We start from the raw sequence: 19,928 nt of genomic DNA, 5'->3' as shown, positions 1-19,928 counted from the left end.
TTGAAAGGCATCCAGAAATGAACACATCGAACAGATTGTTAGCAAAGGAAATTACATTGTAGGATTCAGCTCTTTGTTTGAAAGAACAAGATTTATCTATGCATGCTACTATGGCAGCACAACTTACACCATAAAATGCTTTCTGATGTGGCAGATTTGTCCATGTTGATTTGGCTGTAGGCAAGGTTTCTTGATCTGTTTCCAACAAAACAGGTTGGTGTTTCCCCCCTATACCCATACTGAGAGGATTGTGTTGGTCTCTGTTTACACATTTTTTTTTGTCTTCCATTTGCCTTATTCTAGCTGCTTCAATTTGGAACGGGCTTCTTACCCGTTTCTTTACAGGCCATAGCATAAACCAGTATAGTAACCGCTTTGTTATTCTTCATATAAAGCATTTCTTCTTCTAAAATGGTTTAGCTATCATACATACTGTATAAACAAGAGACAATCGCATATTATGGACAGCACAAGTAGCACCACTTCTAGTAAAGGTTGCCTGACACTTTCCATTACAAGACCCTGTTTTCAGTTACTTATAATGTTGCCAGACACATGGTTTGGGCTGAAATTTTCTAAGATAGGTGTCTGGCTCCGTTTTTTTTTTTTTTTTTTTAATTAATTACAGCAAAAAGTGTTCAGTTACATCTAGGGCTGTCGATTAATTGCAGTTAACTCACAGGATTAACTCAAAAAATTAATCATGATTAAAAAATTAATTACGATGAATCAGTTTTAATTGCACTGTTACAAAATTGAATACCAATTTAAATTTATTAAATATTTTGGATGTTTTTCTACATTTTCAAATATATTCATTTCAATTACAACACAGAATATGAAGTTTACAGTGCTCACTTTATATTTTTTTTACAAATATTTGCACTGTAAAAATGATAAACAAAAGAAATAGTATTTTGCAATTCACCTCATTGTACTGTAGTGCAATCTCTTTATCGTGAAAGTTGAACTTACAAATATATAATTATGCAAAAAATAACTGCATTCAAAAATAAAACCATGTCAAACTTTAGAGCCTACAAGTCCTACTTCTTGTTCAGCCAATCACTCAGACAAACAAGTTTATTTACATTTGTAGGAGATAATGCTACCTACTTCTTATTTACAATGTCACCTGAAAGTGAGAACAGGCGTTCCCATGACACTTTTGTAGCCGGCATTGCAAGGCATCCATATTCCAGATATACGGAACATTTGTATGCCCCTTCATTCTTCAGCCACCCTTCCAGAGGACATGCTTCCATGCTGATGATGCTCATTAAAAATGTATTAATTAAATTTGTGACTGAATATCTTGGGGGGGAAGAGTTGTAGGTCTCCTGCTCTGTGTCTTACCTGCATACTGCCATATATTTCATGTTATAGCAGTCTCAGAGGATGACCCAGCAAATGTTTGTTTTAAGAACACTTTCACTGCAGATTTGACAAAATGCAAAGAAGGTACCAATGTGAGATTTCCAAAGATGGCTATAGCACGTGACCCAAGGTTTAGGAATCTGAAATGCCTTCCAAAATCTGAGGGGGACGAGGTGTGGAGCATGCTTTAAAAAGTCTTAAAAGAGCAACACTCCGATGCAGAAACTACAGAACCACCAAAAAACAAAGTCAACCTTCTGCTGGTGGCATCTGACTCAGATGATGAAAATGAACATGCGTTGGGTTCTGCTTGATAACGATCCAAAGCAATGCAGACCGTTATCAGCAGGGATGCATGTCCTCTGGAATGGTGGTTGAAACATGAAAGGACATATGAATCTTTAGAGCATCTGGCACATAAATATCTTGCAACACCGGCTACAACAGTACCATGCGAACACCTGTTCTCACTTTCAGATGACATTGTAAACAAGAAGCGGGCAGCATTATCTCCTACAAATGTAAATAAACTTGTTTGTCTGAGTGATTGGCTGAACAAGAAGTAGGACTTGTAGGCTCTAAAGTTTGACATGGTTTTATTTTTGAATGCAGTTATTTTTTGCATAATTATATATTTGTAAGTTCAACTTTCACGATAAAGAGATTGCACTACAGTACAATGAGGTGAATTGCAAAATACTATTTCTTTTGTTTATCATTTTTACAGTGCAAATATTTAATACAAAAATAAAGTGAGCACTGTACACTTTATATTCTGTGTTGTACTAAGCATGCTCTGGTCCAGGGCTGCAGGAACTGAGCAGGAGTTTTTCTGCAGCTGCTCCTCCCAATAGCCAAGGGCCATTGTGGCATTGGGCACTAGAACTGAGAGCACAGAGAATCTCCTGTGCTCTCCATCTCCAGTAATGGGACCCAGGCAGGAAGGGGGGGAAAGGAAACTGCTTGACTGGAATGCAGAGGGGTGAGGAGCCAGGCCTGGTTGGTGAGGGGAAAACTGGGAGAAAGGGGTGAGGAGATATAGGCAGGGGCAGAAAGGGTCAGGCTTAGGGAAGACATCAACAGAAGGGCCTGTAACAACTAGAGAATACTCCCCTCAGAATACTGAGTAGAACTGACAGCAAATAGCCAGGGCCAGCCCACAACATTTTGGCACCTGAGGTGGGGAGCTCAAGTGACACCCCCATACCCCCTCACTTGGGCCAAAACTTTGAAAGGTCTCAATTCTGCCTTCTTCCTGTTCTTCTCCTCTCATGGTACTGCTCTGCTACTTACCCCAATAAAGGAGAACTAAACTTAAAATGCCTTGTTCAAAAATTTTAAGTAACACTTTGCTGTTCAGGCATTTGAAAGTTAATGTAACTTTTCTTGTCTGCATAGTAAACACTGGCATTTTTATCTGTTTGAATAATCAAAGTGGTGCTTTCTGTGCCTTCTTGGTTGCAAAGATTTGAACTGCTTCCTGCTGAAGGTCCAGTGTCTGGGCCAGCTCATGCTCTATTGAGATGGTTGCAAGGCCGACCAGCCTCTCCTGTGTCATTGTGGAGCGTAGATGTGTTTTTATTAACTTCAGCTTGGAGAAGTTGCGTTCTCCACTGGCAACTGTTACAGGAAGTGCTAGAAGTATGCGCAGAGCAGCAAAAGCATTTGGAAAGTGGTCATCTTATTTGTGCACATATATTCCAGAACAGCCTTTGGAGTTGATCCTGCTGAAATGTATCTTGAAAGGGCTTTCAGTTCATCACCTAAATCACTCACATCAATATTGTGCATGTCATCATGTGTCATTGTCTCGTGCCCTGCATTGCTGGTGTAGGTCTTCAGGTATAGTGAGGAGTTTTGGAATATACAACAACATCCCAAATATACTGCTGTGTTCCTTGAGCTGCATGAAACATTCTTCAACTGATTGTGCAATACAATCTAACACCTGGTTAAAGAATTCAACTTTGAATTGTTGTTTGGGTCTCTTATGGGATTATCCTATGCCTCGTAATCAAAAGGTCATCTTCTTTGGTGACTCTTGTATTCTTGAATGGGTGGGAAAATAGCTTCAGTATGCCACGCCACAACACTAAGCCACACAGAAATTTGAAGTTATGGATGTTTCTGGTGATTCCATTTCCCTCTGCCACTGTTCTCCCATGAACAGTTCCTGTCATAGCATCATCCTCCATAGTGGCAACTATGGCATCATCTATCTTCCCAATTTGGTGTTTGATAAGCTTTATCGCATCCCCTCGACTTTCCGATCATGTGGCACTCAGTGGTTTCGGTGTCAGAGAGGATGTTCCCAGATGTTGCTTCAAAATTTGCCATCGATGAGTTGATGCAGAGAAAATACATAGATGCTTTGAACTTGGTGGTCAGTGATGCAGCATCAGCTTCTAGTGAGGTTGCTGAATTTTTTTAATGTAATTCAATGAATGAGAACTGCTTGGGACAAAAAAAGCTCGAGGGTTTAACTCTCAGATCCGTGTCTGCACTCCTCTGTTCTTTCCTCTCATGTTGGCACCATTAGCTGACATGAGAGGTCAGGGCTCTGATATCATAATTCCCGTATCTTCCAGCTTTTTAAGAAGCACATTTGTCATACCAGCTTCTGTAGTATCATCAATGTCAATAAATTCTAGAAAATGCTCTGACAGTCACCATTGCAGGGACATTTTCACTAGGTTCTGTTGTTGTTACAAAACACACCATTAAAGTCATTTGTTCCGTATGGCTGATGTCAAGTGTGCAGTCCAGAATAACAGAGTAATATCTTGCTGACTTCAGATCTGCCACAATCTTCTGTTTGACTTTTGTTGCCAATAATTGTATGATCTCATTTTGAATTGTTTTTACAAGGTAGTGGTGTGTGTACATTTCTTGGGTGGTGACTCTTAGATGCTCCTGGAGTAGAGCATCAAACTCAGCCATCAGCTCCACAATTTTAATTAAGTTCCCATTGTTTGGCACATACAGCTGATCTGAAGTGCCATGCAGTGCTAGGTTTTGGGTAGCAAGCATTCTCACAATGGCAATGAGCCTTTTCAGAACATTTTGCCAGTAAAGAGACTCTGATGCAATCTTCTCTTGGTGCTGATCTATGGCAGCCTTTAACCTTAGTCTCATCTCAAGCTCTTTCCACCTATGGAATGCTCTCTGGTGGTTTACTGCCAGATCTCATGGCATGCCAGATTTCTAGCCAGATTTTTCCAGTCCTTTGTTCCTGTAGAACCCAATGTGGCTGGAACATTAGGCTGGAAGAGTTTGCAACAAAAACAGTATGCAGCATTCTGGGTTTTTGAGTACATAAGCCATGGCCTCTCCACTTTGTCACCATTGGGGATTTCACGCCAGTAATGTGTTGGATGGAAACTTCTATTTTCATTGTCTTTGGGGAACATGAAGTTTTTCACTTGCTGTGGCCCATGCAGTACAAGGAAGTCCCTCAGGCTACTGCTCAAGTGGGTCCACAGTCCTGGATCATCTAGACCAGGAGTAGGCAACCTCTGGCACGCAAACTGATTTTCAGTGGCGCTCACACTGCCCGGGTCCTGGCCATTGGTCCAGGAGGGGCTCTGCATTTTAATTTAATTTTAAATGAAGCTTCTTAAACATTTTAAAAACCTTATTTACTTTACATACAACAATAGTTTAGTTCCATATTATAGACTTATAGAAAGGTACCTTCTAAAATTGTTCAAATGTATTACTGGCACGCGAAACCTTAAATTAGAGTGAATAAATGAAGACTTGGCACACCACTTCTGAAAGGTTGCCGACCCCTGATCTAGACTTAAGAAACTAAACTCAGCAGCAGCTGTTTGTTGTGCCTCCACCACACTCTTCTCTGATCTACACTTTTCTTCAGAAATGTGCATGGTTACATCCATTTGAGATAGAGATATGGATGCTGCAGTAGCTGCCAGGTCACCTGCACTCTACCTGGAAGATCAGGCATCTCCTCACCACTCACATCCTCACTGGGGCCGGAAGGATCCCTGTGAACATTTGTGTCTATGTATCTCAGGAGAGCTCCTTCCTGCTTAGATAGAAAAGCCTCCTTTGCTTTCTCTTTTTCTGAATGCTGCCCCAGAGGGGCGTTTTCTTCTTTCACTCATGACTGCTGTTTCTGTGCCAGCTATAGTCTGTTAGTTCAAGTGGCAGAGGTGTGTGCAGTAGATCTAAAGTTTCTAACTCTACTAATGAGCCATGTGGGAGTCAATATGGTTCCACATGATGGATTTTTGGTTATTTCAGTTTGTTTTTTAAAAGTCCTGGGAAATTGCAGAGAAATATCTACTCCAAAAGAAACTTAAGGATGCAAAGTCAAACACTCAATAGTTAGGAAATGCCAAAATTAAGGTTGCCCGGGCAATCTTCATTTGGCCTCCATATACAAGCATTAAGATAGTAATCATGTAACTAAAGACTACTTTTCCCACAGGACTCTAAAAATATCAGTTTAATTTTATTACCCCAATTGCCATGACAACATCTTGCCTCTCAGCAGAGGCAAGCATAGTGTTAATCCCTGCCCCCATTGAAGTCAATGGGAGTTTTGCCATTGACTTTAATAGGGCCAGAACGTCATCGAGACTGTTCTAAATCTACTAGTTTGGGGTTTACTCAGGAAAAGACAAAAAGTGTGACTTGGGTGATGAGGATGCTGCAATATAGTGTGATTCATTACCTTACATTTTACACAATCAATTTCCATTCTGTTGTGATCTGTCATGTGCTTCTATGAAACAGTTTAAACAATGTCCAATATAAGCTGAAAATAAGTTTAGATCTACATCACTCATTAAATAAATATATATTTTATACCTCCTGTATCACAGATGAAAACTATATAAGGAGGATATAAAAAAAATCCATGTATTATCCCTGGGTGCTAAACTTCGCATTTGTATAGCTGTTTAGCTGAGAGCATATAAAAATAATGTCTGAATAGACAACTCCCTCTTCTTTAAGCCTCCGTGGAGTCCTATTTGCACTGTTTATTCCAACAAGTTTAAGCAATATGGTAGTCACACTTTTGAAGTCCACATAGATTGTACTATTGTATTTTCCTTTACCACCATATATCCTATATTTGGCATGTATACTATGGTAAAGTATTTATATCATACTGCACAACTGTTTCTGATATTTCAGTGCTATGCTGAAAAAGCAGTGATGACTGATTATATAGAAAGACCACCATATTATATTAATAAAGTGATCTTTTGATATATCATTTTCAGACAGAAGTGTGTAAATGACTGCTGTGAAGGGCTAAAACTTAGTTGAACCATGCTCAATCTTTTTTATCTCAAAGCAACAGACAAACATATCTGACCCACAGAGTAACACTTGTGAAGGACTGCTGTATCTCGGTGGTATAATGATTTTATGCATCATAAATACATAAGACAACATTAATGTATGTGCTACCCCTGTGCTGATCTAAAATAAGAATCAAGCCAACTATAGTTGCTAAATGCCTGCTCTCATCACCTTACAGCACTGGGCCCTAGTGAAGTATCTAAACTTCATACACTACATAGTTTATTGTATAATACCCTCAGCTAAATGTTGACAGAATATTTGACTGACATAAAACAGCCTCAGTGTTCTAGAATAAGCCTCCCCAAAGCACATTAATAGGATTTTGATGTGATCGTTAGAATTAAATTAATATGCCTCATGCCCAGCTCTTCCCCTGTGTGTCAAGCAAGTAGGAATTCACATTTTATTTCCAGGGAGCAGGATATGCCAAAATGGCTCCACCAGTCTGGATATTGGAAAGATAAGCAAGTTCTAGCAATTTTTTCTCTTTATGCACTTAATGTCACTAGCAAAGAGAAAGAATGGCAAAAAATTGTTTTATGTTAGGGAACAAAATGGTGGAAGAGAGTGGTTAATAACAGTCTGAAATCTAAATCTATATACTTACTAGTTTAATTAAGCCTTAATGGGCCAGATTCATCCCTGCTCTCCACTGAAGCCAATGGAGACAACTTAATTTAATTTGGTCAGAGAGTACAATTTTAGAGTACATATTTGTCTCCCTATAAGTAATTACCTTAAATGCATAACCAAGATCTGGCTGGATCAGGCTGCAGTACCAACATTGTCCCAACTAATTCTCACTGAATACTCATTTAATCATTAACTGACAGGAGAGAAGAAGGGGCCATGCTTTTTAGATCTATTCTCAGGTATATCAGGTTAACTGCTGTAAATCTGGAGCTAGATGAGAGTGTCAGAGTAGCATACAAGTTGTAGAATGACGTAAAGATGGACTTAAGGTTGTTGTACAGATTGCCTCAATGCACTATGGAAGCCCTAGCTGAGTTTTGAAGGTTTGTAGCATTGGAGGTCCTCCCAAGGCTGATGATGCCTAGCAATTTCAATGTCCATATATATGATCATTCTTCTGGATTGATTCAGGAAATCATGGCCACCATGACAATGATATGGCTTTCTCAGGTGGTTTCTAGTTCTATTTTTATAGTAGGGGTGCTGATTATAGAAACCATGTATTTGGTGTTTGTTATTACTACTTTAAGCCAGGAGGTAAGCCACTTACTGACTGGCATAGCTAAAATAAGATAGCCAAAATAAGTATTCTGTGGTAAATTTAGAAGCACAAGAACTTTAGACTCTTTCAGTTCAGAGGGCCAGATTCCAGGTTATATTTATACCTTGGTTCACAGACCACAGTTAGAGACCCCCTACTCCATCCAATCCACAGCAAACGACCATTGATGTTGTTGGGGTCCACTAGGCATAGCTACCAGGTAACTCGGGAGAGCGGAAGGCCAAAAGTGCCGATGAAACTCTTTTGCTCTGGGCCTATCTGAACCCCCAAACTCCATCTTGTGAACTCTCACCTACTTCTATGCTAACCGCTTACATGCTCTGAAGCAGGCTGAAGCAGAAATGTAAGGGTCAGCTTTTCTCTAGCATACAGCTGCTGTTTTGCTCAGACTGCTGTAAACAGGCCTTGCAAGGCCAAAAGATAAGCAGACGAATGGGAATTTTTCTAATTGTAACTGCTAGAGAAGGGAGGGGTGGGAAGGGTAAGAGGGAGTAACAGAACAAAGGCTTACACAGAAACAGCTTGGAGTATAAAAGGTAAACGTTGTTTGTATGTGTTGCACTGGATTTGAGACATGCTGGTCTCCTAGTGCCATTTCAGAGCTCTGAAATAAACTTGGCTTGCTTTCTCCCCTCGGTGTCTTTATTGGTGCCAAGCACACCGGGCAACGAACCGCTGTTTGCCTTCTCGAGCCCTTTTGGGTGGGCAACAGTTTTGGCATCCCTGGGTGGGCTCGAGGCTGAAATTTAGCCTTGCCCGGATCCCTCCTGGTGGCCGACGGATTACGACGACGACCGACGCCCAGAGCGCTCACCGGTGACTTCATCAGGGGCCTAGGCAGAGACGTGGTTTGCTCGACCCCGGAGGGCACAACGGTGCAACGCACACAGACAGTGGAGAAGCAGCTGCGGGCGACGGTGGGGAACCAGTCCCGTGGATAGGGCGACGGTGCAGAACCGGACCCTTGGATAAGGTAGGAACAGTCCAGTGGGGACTTTATCTGTTTTGACCTGGGGACGCCCAGTGTCTCCCTGTTGTGACTTGGGGATGCCCAGAGTCTCCCTAGAGTATTGGGCAGGAACAGAGTACAGCCGGCAGGGTACAGTGTACACCCTTAGAATGCATTCTGGTGAACTGGAAAGTGTTTGGATCTGACCAGTTGATTAAAAGTAAATTGAAAAGGTTCTGTACAGTTGATTGGCCTCAGTACCAGCTGGAGTGCCAAGAAAGATGGCCACCGGAAGGATCACTTAATTACAATACGATCCTTCAGTTGCTTTTGTTTTGTCAGAGAACAGGTAAATGGAATGAATATCTCTATGCGTATACGTTTATGGTATTAAGAAATAGGACTGATCTTTTGCTCAAGTGCCATTTGACTCCGACAGGCTCGGTAGTAATGGCTGCTAAACCCCAGAACCCTCCCACTGTTGTAATGCCAGAATCGGTGTCCCCTTCGGCTCCTCCACCCCCACAGGCTTCAGAGAGTAACCCCCCCCCCCGTGGGATTGTATCCGTTGATTACTGAGAGTGTGGTAGCCCGTCCAGGAACACAGGATCTTGTGTTAGTGTATTCTCATGTTGCTTTTAACCCTGTACGTCTGGCTGCTTTTCAGGCAGAGGCAGGGGAGTTCTCAACGAATCCAAGCAAGTTCATTTCTATCTTTGAAGGGTGTCTAGCTAGCCATAAGCCTGACTGGGATGATTGTAATATACTTACGAGAACCTTGTTGTCTGAAGTGGAGCGGAATCAGGTTATAGCTAAGGCTAAGGAGGAGGCACAGAGAAGGCATTTAAGGTTTAAAAGGAAAGCTATTGGATACCAGAGGTTGTACAGAGTGGAATCCTCAGAAGTGAGTGTGCTTGTCCTGGTTTGTTGCTTCAAGGCTGTGTACAGAAGTTATGTTACTGAAAGGATGTATAATGGCAATGTGTATGTGTTAATGGTTGGAGAAAAGGTGTATGAGTGAAGAGTGGAAGATTCCTTTGGAAGTTAGAAGAAGTCGAGAAAGGGAGAAGGAAAAAGAACAGAATGAGTTAACAGAGGAAAATACAGCTAGCAAGCTCAGTCATGCTGGCTCATCCAAGGACATTGTTTACAGCCAAGACTTGGCTGACAACCAAGAGAAAGGGGGGCCTGAATGTGCCCAAGCAACTATGAGATCTGCAAAATACTGCCAGGCATAATGAAGACAAACAAAGGGTTAAGAAGCAGCTTTGCTGAACAGTATTGGCCCAGGGATTTAAAAATTCCCCCACTCTGTTCGGCCAGGCTCTGGCCAGAGACTTGGAGGAGTGGGATAATTCAGACAGAGCCCTCCTGCTGCAATATGTAGATGATTTGCTAATTGCTGCTGTGGGTTTAATCCCTTGTCTCAGAGCTACTGTGAGTCTCCTAAACTTTATTGGACTGCGAGGATACAGGGTATCTCAAAGCAAAGCCCAAATTGCTCTTGCAGAGGTTCAATATCTGGGATTTCACATCAGGCAGGGAGAGAGACAGCTCTCAAACGAAAGAAAGGAGGCTATCTGCCAAGTTCCCATCCCCAGCAACCGTAAACGGCTTAGGGCATTCCTGGGCATGGCAGGTTTTTGCAGAATATGGATTCCAGAGTTTGGACTGTGGGCTAAACCTCTGTATGAATGTGTTAAGGGAGCGGATCATGACCCCTTTCACTGGTCCCCAGAAGCGGACAGAGCATTTCAGTTATTAGGTGCCTGGAAACGTCCTGTGGAATACGTCTCTAAACAACTGGATCAAGTTTCAAAGGGATGGCCAGCCTGTTTGAGGGCGGTCGCAGCTACTGCTCTAGTGCTTGGGAAAGCTGAAAAACGGACACTGGGAGGGACTGTGCAAGTGTATGTTCCCCATATGGTCCGAGCCTTGCTGGACACTAACGGTGGTCTCTGGCTCACACAGGCTCGGGTTGCTCGGTACCAGGCAAAGCTGTTAGAGAATCCTGAAGTCACCCTGCAGATCTGTCCCTCCCTTAATCCAGCTACACTGCTACAAGAGACAGAAAAGCAGGAATATGACTGTCTAGAAATCATAGATGTTCAGTATTCTAGCCGCCCAGATCTAAAAGATCAGCCACCCCCAAATGCTGACTTGGAACGGTATACAGATGGAAGTAGTACTGTTGTGGATAGGCAAAGGAGGGCTGGTTATGCGGTTGTGTCTCTTCATGATACCATGGAAGCTGAGAGTTTACTGGCAGGGACATCTGCCCAGCTTGCTGAACTAGTGGCCCTGACTCGTGCACTCGAGCTGGCAAAGGACAAACGGGTTAATATCTTTACTGACTCAAAGTATGCTTTTGGGGTATTGCATGCTCATGCTGGTTTGTGGAAGCAAAGGGGAATGCTAACAGCCCAAGGCTCTCCGGTCAAGTATGGGTCTCAAATTCTCCGGCTTTTAGAAGCAGTACAACTCCCCTCAGCAGTAGCAGTGGTACATTGCAAAGCCCATCAAAGGGAAGATCAAGATGTAAACAAGGGCAATGCCAGAGCAGACAGGGAAGCTAAGCGAGCTGCTACCCTGAAATCACCAACTGAGGAGAATGCCCAAATACATGCCCTTATCCCATCAGTGGGTGAGCTTGCAGCCCCTCAGTACTCCCAAGAGGACAGAAACCTGGCTGACAGTCTCAGTCTCCAGGAAAAGGAGGGATGGCTTTATTCCACAGAGGGAAAAATCCTCCTGCCCAAGGGCCTGATTTGACCAGTGTTGCAGAAACTGCATCAAACCACACACGCAGGCAGAGAGGCTCTTACCCAGCTCATGAATAAATATTTTCTAACCTCTGGACTTAAACCCCTAGCATCACAGGTACAAGCTGAATGTTTAATCTGCCAAAAGAATAACCCTCGACCAGGAGTAGCAGTGCCACCAGCCACCCTGGAACCTACCCCAGGCCCAGGATTGGTGTGGCAAATAGACTTTACTGAGTTTCCCAGGACCCAAGAGTACAGGTACCTCCTTGTCTTGGTGGATTGATTCAGTGGATGGCCTGAGGCCTTCCCATGTCGTAACAACACTGCCAAGACAGTGGCTCTTAAGTTTGATAAGAAGATCATTCCTCGCTTCGGCCTCCCCCAGTGGATGGAATCTGATAGTGGAACACACAAATCAGACACTCAAGCGACACCTCTCAAAGGTCTGTCAGGAGGCCTCTCTTAGGTGGCCTGATGCTTTGCCCCTTGTGTTACTCCGCATTCGTGCTCTCCCCAAGGGTAGGTTAGGGCTTAGTCCCTTCGAGATTATGTTTGGAAGAGCATGGCCTATGAATGGTACCCCAGTTCTGGCAGGGGAGTGGGAGATGGGGTATGGTTTCTTGTCTCAGTACATGTGCTCTCTGTCTGCTGTTCTTTCTTTTCTTCACAGGTACACCAAAGATTCACAGCCTCTTCTACTGGATACTCCGGTCCACCCCCTGCAGCCTGGTGACTCCGTTCTCGTGCGGACCTGGAAGGACGAGCCTCTCCAAGAGAAGTGGAAGGGACCCCACATCATCCTGCTTGTCTCCCACACAGCGGCAAAGGTCGAAGGACACAAGAACTGGATTCATCACTCTCGACTAAAAGCAGTACCCGCTCCTGAACAGTGGACTGTCCAGCCTGCTGAGAAGACTGCTAACGACGATTTGGGACTTAAGCTGTTATTCAAAAGACAGTAAGGGTCATTGGGAATGCCTGTTGATCTCTCTGAACAGCCACAGCATACTCCCCGTGAGAACCCTGAGCATTGGTTTTATCTATTCACAGAAGGCCGACCTGGCCTATGTATTTGGTCAGACTATTGTCAAAGGTGGATGGTTACCAGCAGTAGCACCTCTGACAATTTGAGTTTGCGATCTAACTGTACTGCGGAAGCTCCTTATGGCCTACACAATGGCTCTTGGAATTTCCACTATAGTAGCACTTGTAAGCCCCAGCCTATTCGTTTACATTCTCCACCCACTGGTCTCATATGTTATCAGCAAGCCAGTACAAGTAATCATACCTGGTTTGCAGGCATTAGTAAGTGTAGATTTTATATTGGTCCTGGTATAAGTCTCACTGTTCCTGTGCTGAATGCCACCGGTTGGCAAACCGGCTCTGCATTCTTTGCCCTTTCCCCACAAGCCACCCTACGGGACTTACAAGGTAACAATGGAAAGGCTAGTTATGGTGAAGCTTTTTGGGTTTGTGGTACTAGTGCCTACAAATGGCTTCCTCATGGTTGGCATGGTAGCTGTTACAAAGGCTATCTTGCTCCTTCCCTCCGCGTTCTACCCAAGGTTCCCTCAGGTCGCCCTAGGTACTATCGGTCCCTGAGAGCTACCATTGAACCCATCAGTGAAGGAGACAGGTTTGGGATGATATCCCTCCCTTCCTATGGGGTGGGACGGCTAACCCAACTCTACAGAAGACTGTCTAAATTTCTCACCCAGTTTGCCAATGATACCCTGGCCATAGAGAAACGCATAAGTGCTGAGCTGTACCAGCTTCGACTGCTGGCTTTGCAAAACCGTCAGGCTCTAGATTATGTGTTAGCTTCACGGGGCAGGGTCTGTGCCCTTATTGGAGAAGAATGTTGTACCTATGTCCCGGAGTTTTCACAGGACATTAACAAGCACATCTTGTCAGCCGAACAGGCCTTGAATCAGTGAAAGGCCCAGGAAGGGGAACCCACTATTTTTGATTCCCTTTGGGGTTGGATACCTGGTTTAGGGGAACTAGGGGGCATAGGGGGAAGCATTGTTCGCATCTTGCTCACAGGTGTGGTGATATGTTTTGTCCTTTTCCTTTTGCTGTAAAGTGCTCATATGTAAGATTTGTACCTCCCCCTCCCAAGAGGTTCCCTTATACCCCCTCATTGATAATCCTGATTGCATGGAGCTTAATCGCATTTTGTCTTTAGAGTATGAGAAAACTCTGACAAAGGTTTGTTGAGTGTTCTCAAAGGAGGGATTGTTGGGGTCCACTAGGCATAGCGGAAGGCCAAAAGTGCCGATGAAACTCTTTTGCTCTGGGCCTATCTGAACCCCCAAACTCCATCTTGTGAACTCTCACCTACTTCTATGCTAACCGCTTACATGCTCTGAAGCAGGCTGAAGCAGAAATGTAAGGGTCAGCTTTTCTCTAGCATACAGCTGCTGTTTTGCTCAGACTGCTGTAAACAGGCCTTGCAAGGCCAAAAGATAAGCAGACGAATGGGAATTTTTCTAATTGTAACTTTTAGAGAAGGGAGGGGTGGGAGGGAGTAACAGAACAAAGGCTTACACAGAAACAGCTTGGAGTATAAAAGGTAAACGTTGTTTGTATGTGTTGCACTGGATTTGAGACATGCTGGTCTCCTAGTGCCATTTCAGAGCTCTGAAATAAACTTGGCTTGCTTTCTCCCCTCTGTGTCTTTATTGGTGCCAAGCACACCGGGCAACGAACCGCTGTTTGCCTTCTCGAGCCCTTTTGGGCGGGCAACAAAGTGAAAATACAGTTTATGTATTAACTGCTCTCATTAGGTATTGTTTATTCAGTCCAGTCCCTTGTCATCGCATTCAGCAGCGCTCACTGAAAAGAAAAAAAAATGAGCATTGGTCCTAAAGTCTGTTTCTCTCCCTCCTTCCTGAGTTGTTGATGGTCTTCCCTCTGCATTTCATTCACTGTGACAACTCCTAATTCCCACCTCCTGCTAAATTGATCCACAATGGAATTGTTAATGCGGACATTGATTTTTCATCACTAGGGTTTAAAGATGGCAGTTCAATGTGATTAATAGAAGCAGGGGAGTTCACACCTCTGAGTTATTGTCTCAAGTGGTTTGCAAACTCAGGCAGCCATCACTGCGTTGGTTACACTTGGTTTACATTTGGAAGGTTCTCTTTGCAACTACACCTCTACCCCGATATAACACGACCCGATATAACACGCATTCGGATATAACACGGTAAAGCAGCGCTCCGGGGGGTGGGGGGCGCTGCACGCTCCAGCAGATCAAAGCAAGTTCAATATAACATGGTTTTACCTATAACGCAGTAAGTTTTTTTGGCTCCTGAGGACAGCGTTATATCGGGGTAGAGGCATATAAGGGCTACAACCTTTTTCTATAAAATGAAAGTTGAGGTTCTACACAATTTGAATATGTCCTACAATCCATATAAATACATCATGCAGGACAAATCTGGCCTGTGGACCATGCTTTTGGTACCTTTGTTCTAGGCTTATCTTTTAGACATCCTGGAAAGTGGTATTTGTGCACTGCAGTCAAATGGGATTCACTTGCATATGGTTTGTTGCAGTGCAGTTTATTTATTTCTCCCTTTTGAATTGTGCACAGCATGTTGTATGGGAACCACTTGGACACTGTATATCAGAGACTGAGTGATAACTTTGCAGAAACTATAAAGTTTCTACACCAGATAAGAACCTCAAAAATACATACATCACTATCCTGTAGTTGTAGTTCTTCAGTGGTCTGTTACTCATATTGTCATCCTGCTTAAATCAAGAGCAATATGACTGGACAAATTAAAATTCACTCATCTTCTGCAGTGTTTCTTCATGTAATTCTGAAGAGGTCACTAAACTTGTAAAAATGAATATTTTGTGCATTATAGGATGGGCTCTGTATCACAATTTCTTTACTTCCTCATTCCCATCACTAAGAGTGGTTTTCTAGTTGTGCAAATCACTAGGATTTTAGTGCCAGAATCCAGTAATACAAAATCCCTCTCTGAGCCAAATGACATTACAAGCTGCTGCAGTGATAGAGTCATTTGAAGTCTTATGATGGGATAAAGTACCACCTATTCAGTATTATATCCTAATCTAATGCCTAGAGAACACCACTGAAACCTAAATAAATCTGTACTGGCAGGGGATTGGTGAGATATCTGGAGGAAAAACCAGAAGCCTATAAATATTACTTGCACAGATGAAGTGAATAACCCAGATAAAAACAAATAATCGAAAATAAGTTTTATGTAAATGTTCACTTTTCACCATTAGCTCTCTGGAGTTATTGAGCATCCATTCAGACTCTATGAGACTGAAATCTGGTACTTATTTCTTTCTGAGAGTGAAGGGCATCATAAAATGGGAATGGCCAGGCTGCAGTATCTTCTACTGCATCTAATATTTATAAATTAATCAGATCTTGCAATGCAATAAAATATTCACCCGGGTGAAATCTGGCTTCATTGAAGTCAATGACAAAAGTCCCACTGACTTCAAGGGGCCAGATTTCATACCATGTGTTTCATCAGCTTGAGTTGATTCACATTTGGACCCAAGTATATTCCATTGGTACAAAAAGGGTCTTTCCACTCTCTGTGAGCCAAAAGTAGCAACTTAATGGTTTTACTGTCTTTTTCCTTTTCAGAATGTTTGATGGCTTCAGGGCAGAGCCCCTTATTGGCATTTCTCAAGCAAGCACCTACGGTAAGATCAGGTCCAAAAAGGGGAAGAATAAGTATTTTATTCAGTGTCCTTTTCTTTTGTATCACAATATCAGTAAATATAAAGGACTTAATCAGAACTGTAACATGTGGATTGTGCAATACAGTATCTTAATTATAAAATCACCACCACCAATGGAGTTCTGCTACTAACACAGTAACCTATTTGTATTTGGGTAATAAGGCTCATTTACAGAATATTTAGGATCCAGAGGGCACAGTGATCTGGAACTAAATGGAACATAAAACAAATAGCACTCCATTCAGAGTGCATTGAATGGGAGATTATGATTTGCATTTAACAAAGAAGAACCTTTAGAAAGAGTGGCATTTCCATTAGCTAGTGATCAGAGAACAAAAAGAAAGAAGAGGATGAATCCACTTTTGAAAGACAGGGAACATTTCACTGCTGTTTCCCCATGTTTATAATTCACCCATTTTCCCTCTTTAAAAAGAAGAGTATAGGGGCCTATTTTATAGCATCCTCATCTGACTGGACCAAGTTCTGCTCTTGCTAAGCCAGCTCACTGCCTGCAGTAATCCTGTCCAAGGCTCTCTCACAGAATCCAGGGAAGCAGCTTCCAGCAGGGTTAGTTTTTATTTCAAACCCTCTTAACAAGAGAAATCAAAATCTCACAGACTCTTCCCTTGAAGTCAATGCAGGCTGAGTAGTCCCTCCCCCAAGTCTGCCCCTCACATCAGTAACTTCAGCAACTCAAATTCCCCTGGCTCTTACCTCAGAACTTCAGTATTAAAAGATCTCACAGAGTTTCCCTTCTCTCTGTTTAGTTTCTGGAACAATTCCACTCTGCAGTTGCTCTGGGCACATAACCACTGACCACCACCACCCCTCCCCCCCAGCTTTCTGGTGGTATTGTAGTCTCCTTACCCCCCCTCATTTCCTGCTGCCTTTTTTTATGAGGATCAGCCAATTAAGTTTCAGCTCTTTTCCCAGGTGCAGCAGGTAGGGTTAATCAGCCACCTAAGCAGGGGCAGGCCTCTGACCCCAGAGGAATGGTATCTCTTATGCCTTCACAATGACCCACAGTGCTAACAAGTCTATCCCACTGGTATTTCATTATGTTAGCCACATGAATCTAACTGCAGATAATAATTCCTTTTGTTTATTATAATATTTTGCACAAATAGCTCTGCCTACCAATAACATGTAGTGATAGCAGCTCCTTTAGTAATATTTTTATAGTTCTCAATTCTTTTTTTGTAAATTGCATTTTTCATTTGTAAGGGGAGTGGGGGAGAAAGCAATTAAAGCTCAGATTTAAACAAGTATCTAAAAAGAATTTTTAAAGGTGTTATTAAATCTTTCATATCATTGTGCAACCACTGTACTTCTAGTTTTTTTCATTTATTCCATAGGAAATTATGATAGTCTAAAAGATTACACTAAGCATTGGTGATGTTGAATCATTACCCAACCCCAAGTGATCAAACACTGTTAACTGCATAGGGCTTTTAAATCAAAACATTGACTCAGCAGTCAGCACACAGTCTTCTTAATTTCCTTTCTCAAATGCAATGTGAACATGAAAAAAGACGGATACATCTCCTTTTCAAATATAGCTTTAGCTAACATAAGATGACTATACAAATAGTCTTCATTTATGAAATCTGAGGTTATCAAGATCAAAGCAGATATCATAATTAACTAAGAACATAATGCATAATAAATGGACACAGGGATACATTTGTGTACCTATAGTATTCTGCATGGGCTAGAATGACACACTTTCCCCCTTGCTTGTTCTGAGGGAGGAAGGCAGGGAGTAGGTTTTTCACCACTATTGGTGATGTAGCATACTCTTCCCCCTCCTCCAGTGTGTCTGCCAAGTGATTCTGAATGGTGAGTAAGGGGGAGGGGGTGGAGCCAAGTTCCTCCAGATGTAAATAAATATTTCTCTAGACTAGCTATTATGAGGAGAGAATCTGAGCATGAAGTAATGGGGGAAGGTAAAAGTTAGTGAGGTTTATTGTCAATCATAAAAATATCCATGATGGTGCTTTCATAATGGTTTTCATCTAAAAAAAGCACTTTGCAAACACTAATAGTCTAAAGAAGAAGCATCAACATCCAGACCATTCATTTATTACTTGACTTATTCAGAGTGTACAGAATGTGAAAGCTTTGAAATATGAACTGAGTGTAAGCTGATATGGCGTTGTCTCCCTGAGTTTGCACACATCCTGCAACAATGACTCTGAGATCTGTAAACTCCTCTAACCTCACTCCATTCATCTTAGTAAGGTGTTAAGTTTAAAGGCTAATGATAAAGTGATGGCTTTTAATTAAATGTCACCTTTAACTATTTAATTCCTTTATTACCCTAGCAAATAGGATGAGGAAGATGCAAGGAGTGAAGATAATGGGGAGGGAGGAGAGACAACTGGCTGTTGCTGCAGGGAAGGAAAGGAGAGATGCAAAGATAGAGGTGAGGGAGTAAAACATACAATGGAAGATGAGAAGGGAGGAAGAGTAACAAAAGACCGAAGTAGAGGTATACACCTGAGTGATGCTGAATGTGACAATAAATTACCAAACTAACAATAACTTAGAAATGTAGTCAGTAGATAAAGGGCATTTTCTTCCCTTACTCTATGTGCAGACCTTTCATTGACTTAATTGGGAGTTCTGCTGTGGATTGAGGGGAATCTGTAGACCTACATTTATGCTCCAGACCATAATGAAAAATGGAATTTGATCCTGTCCATGAATGAGTTTTACATCCCTGGTCAAAGATACGTAGGAGGGTAGGACAGAGTTTTACAAATAGATAGGGCAAGAGAAATTAAAAAGTGATTCTCAAATGAGAAGAATCAAGTGCTGAGACAAGAAAATGTAATAGGATAATAGGTTGGCTAAGATACTATATACTATAACAAGCCTGTGAGGGAGAACTGAACTTGCCTCAGTGAGGCTGCTGGAATTGGAATTCTATAGAATGGAATTGAGTATATTGGAAATGGGAGGGGTGATTTGAGATGTGCCAGTGACTTTCTTAAAGGGCTAGTACTCAAAGAAGATAGGGAGGGTTGCATAGAAAGTAAAATCTAAGGTGGCATGGGAAAGCTGGTGTGTAGAGAAGGGTTTTTGACAGTCTGATAACTTGATAAATTGCCTTGCTGACACAGAGGATCCACAGAAATTGTGGCTGGCCTCTCATCTCTCATCAGCCAGGACCTAATTTACAGGAGGAGGGATAAACACTTTTAAAAAACACCACACTCTTTTCCACCACCTCAGCACCACCTCATCCCTGGGGCAATTTGGATATGTGTTTGGGTGTATGAGTTAATTATTCAGGTAGGGTATGTGGTGGGTGTATCTTTATGATCATGTCATGTAGAGTGGGCCAATCTTTATACTGCAGAATGGGGGTGGGCAGAGAACTTGGAGTTGGATGTGGGAGGAGTTGCTGGTTAGGACTGAATTTGCAAACTTTCCTGTGGTTGCAGTTGCTTTCTTTCCTTCACCACCTTAAGATGGGGGAGAAGGTTAAACA

The sequence above is a fragment of the Emys orbicularis genome, chromosome 5, assembly GCF_028017835.1.
Source record: "Emys orbicularis isolate rEmyOrb1 chromosome 5, rEmyOrb1.hap1, whole genome shotgun sequence".
In the NCBI taxonomy this organism is placed as follows: Eukaryota; Metazoa; Chordata; order Testudines; family Emydidae; genus Emys; species Emys orbicularis.
This window is presented reverse-complemented; position numbering follows the sequence as displayed.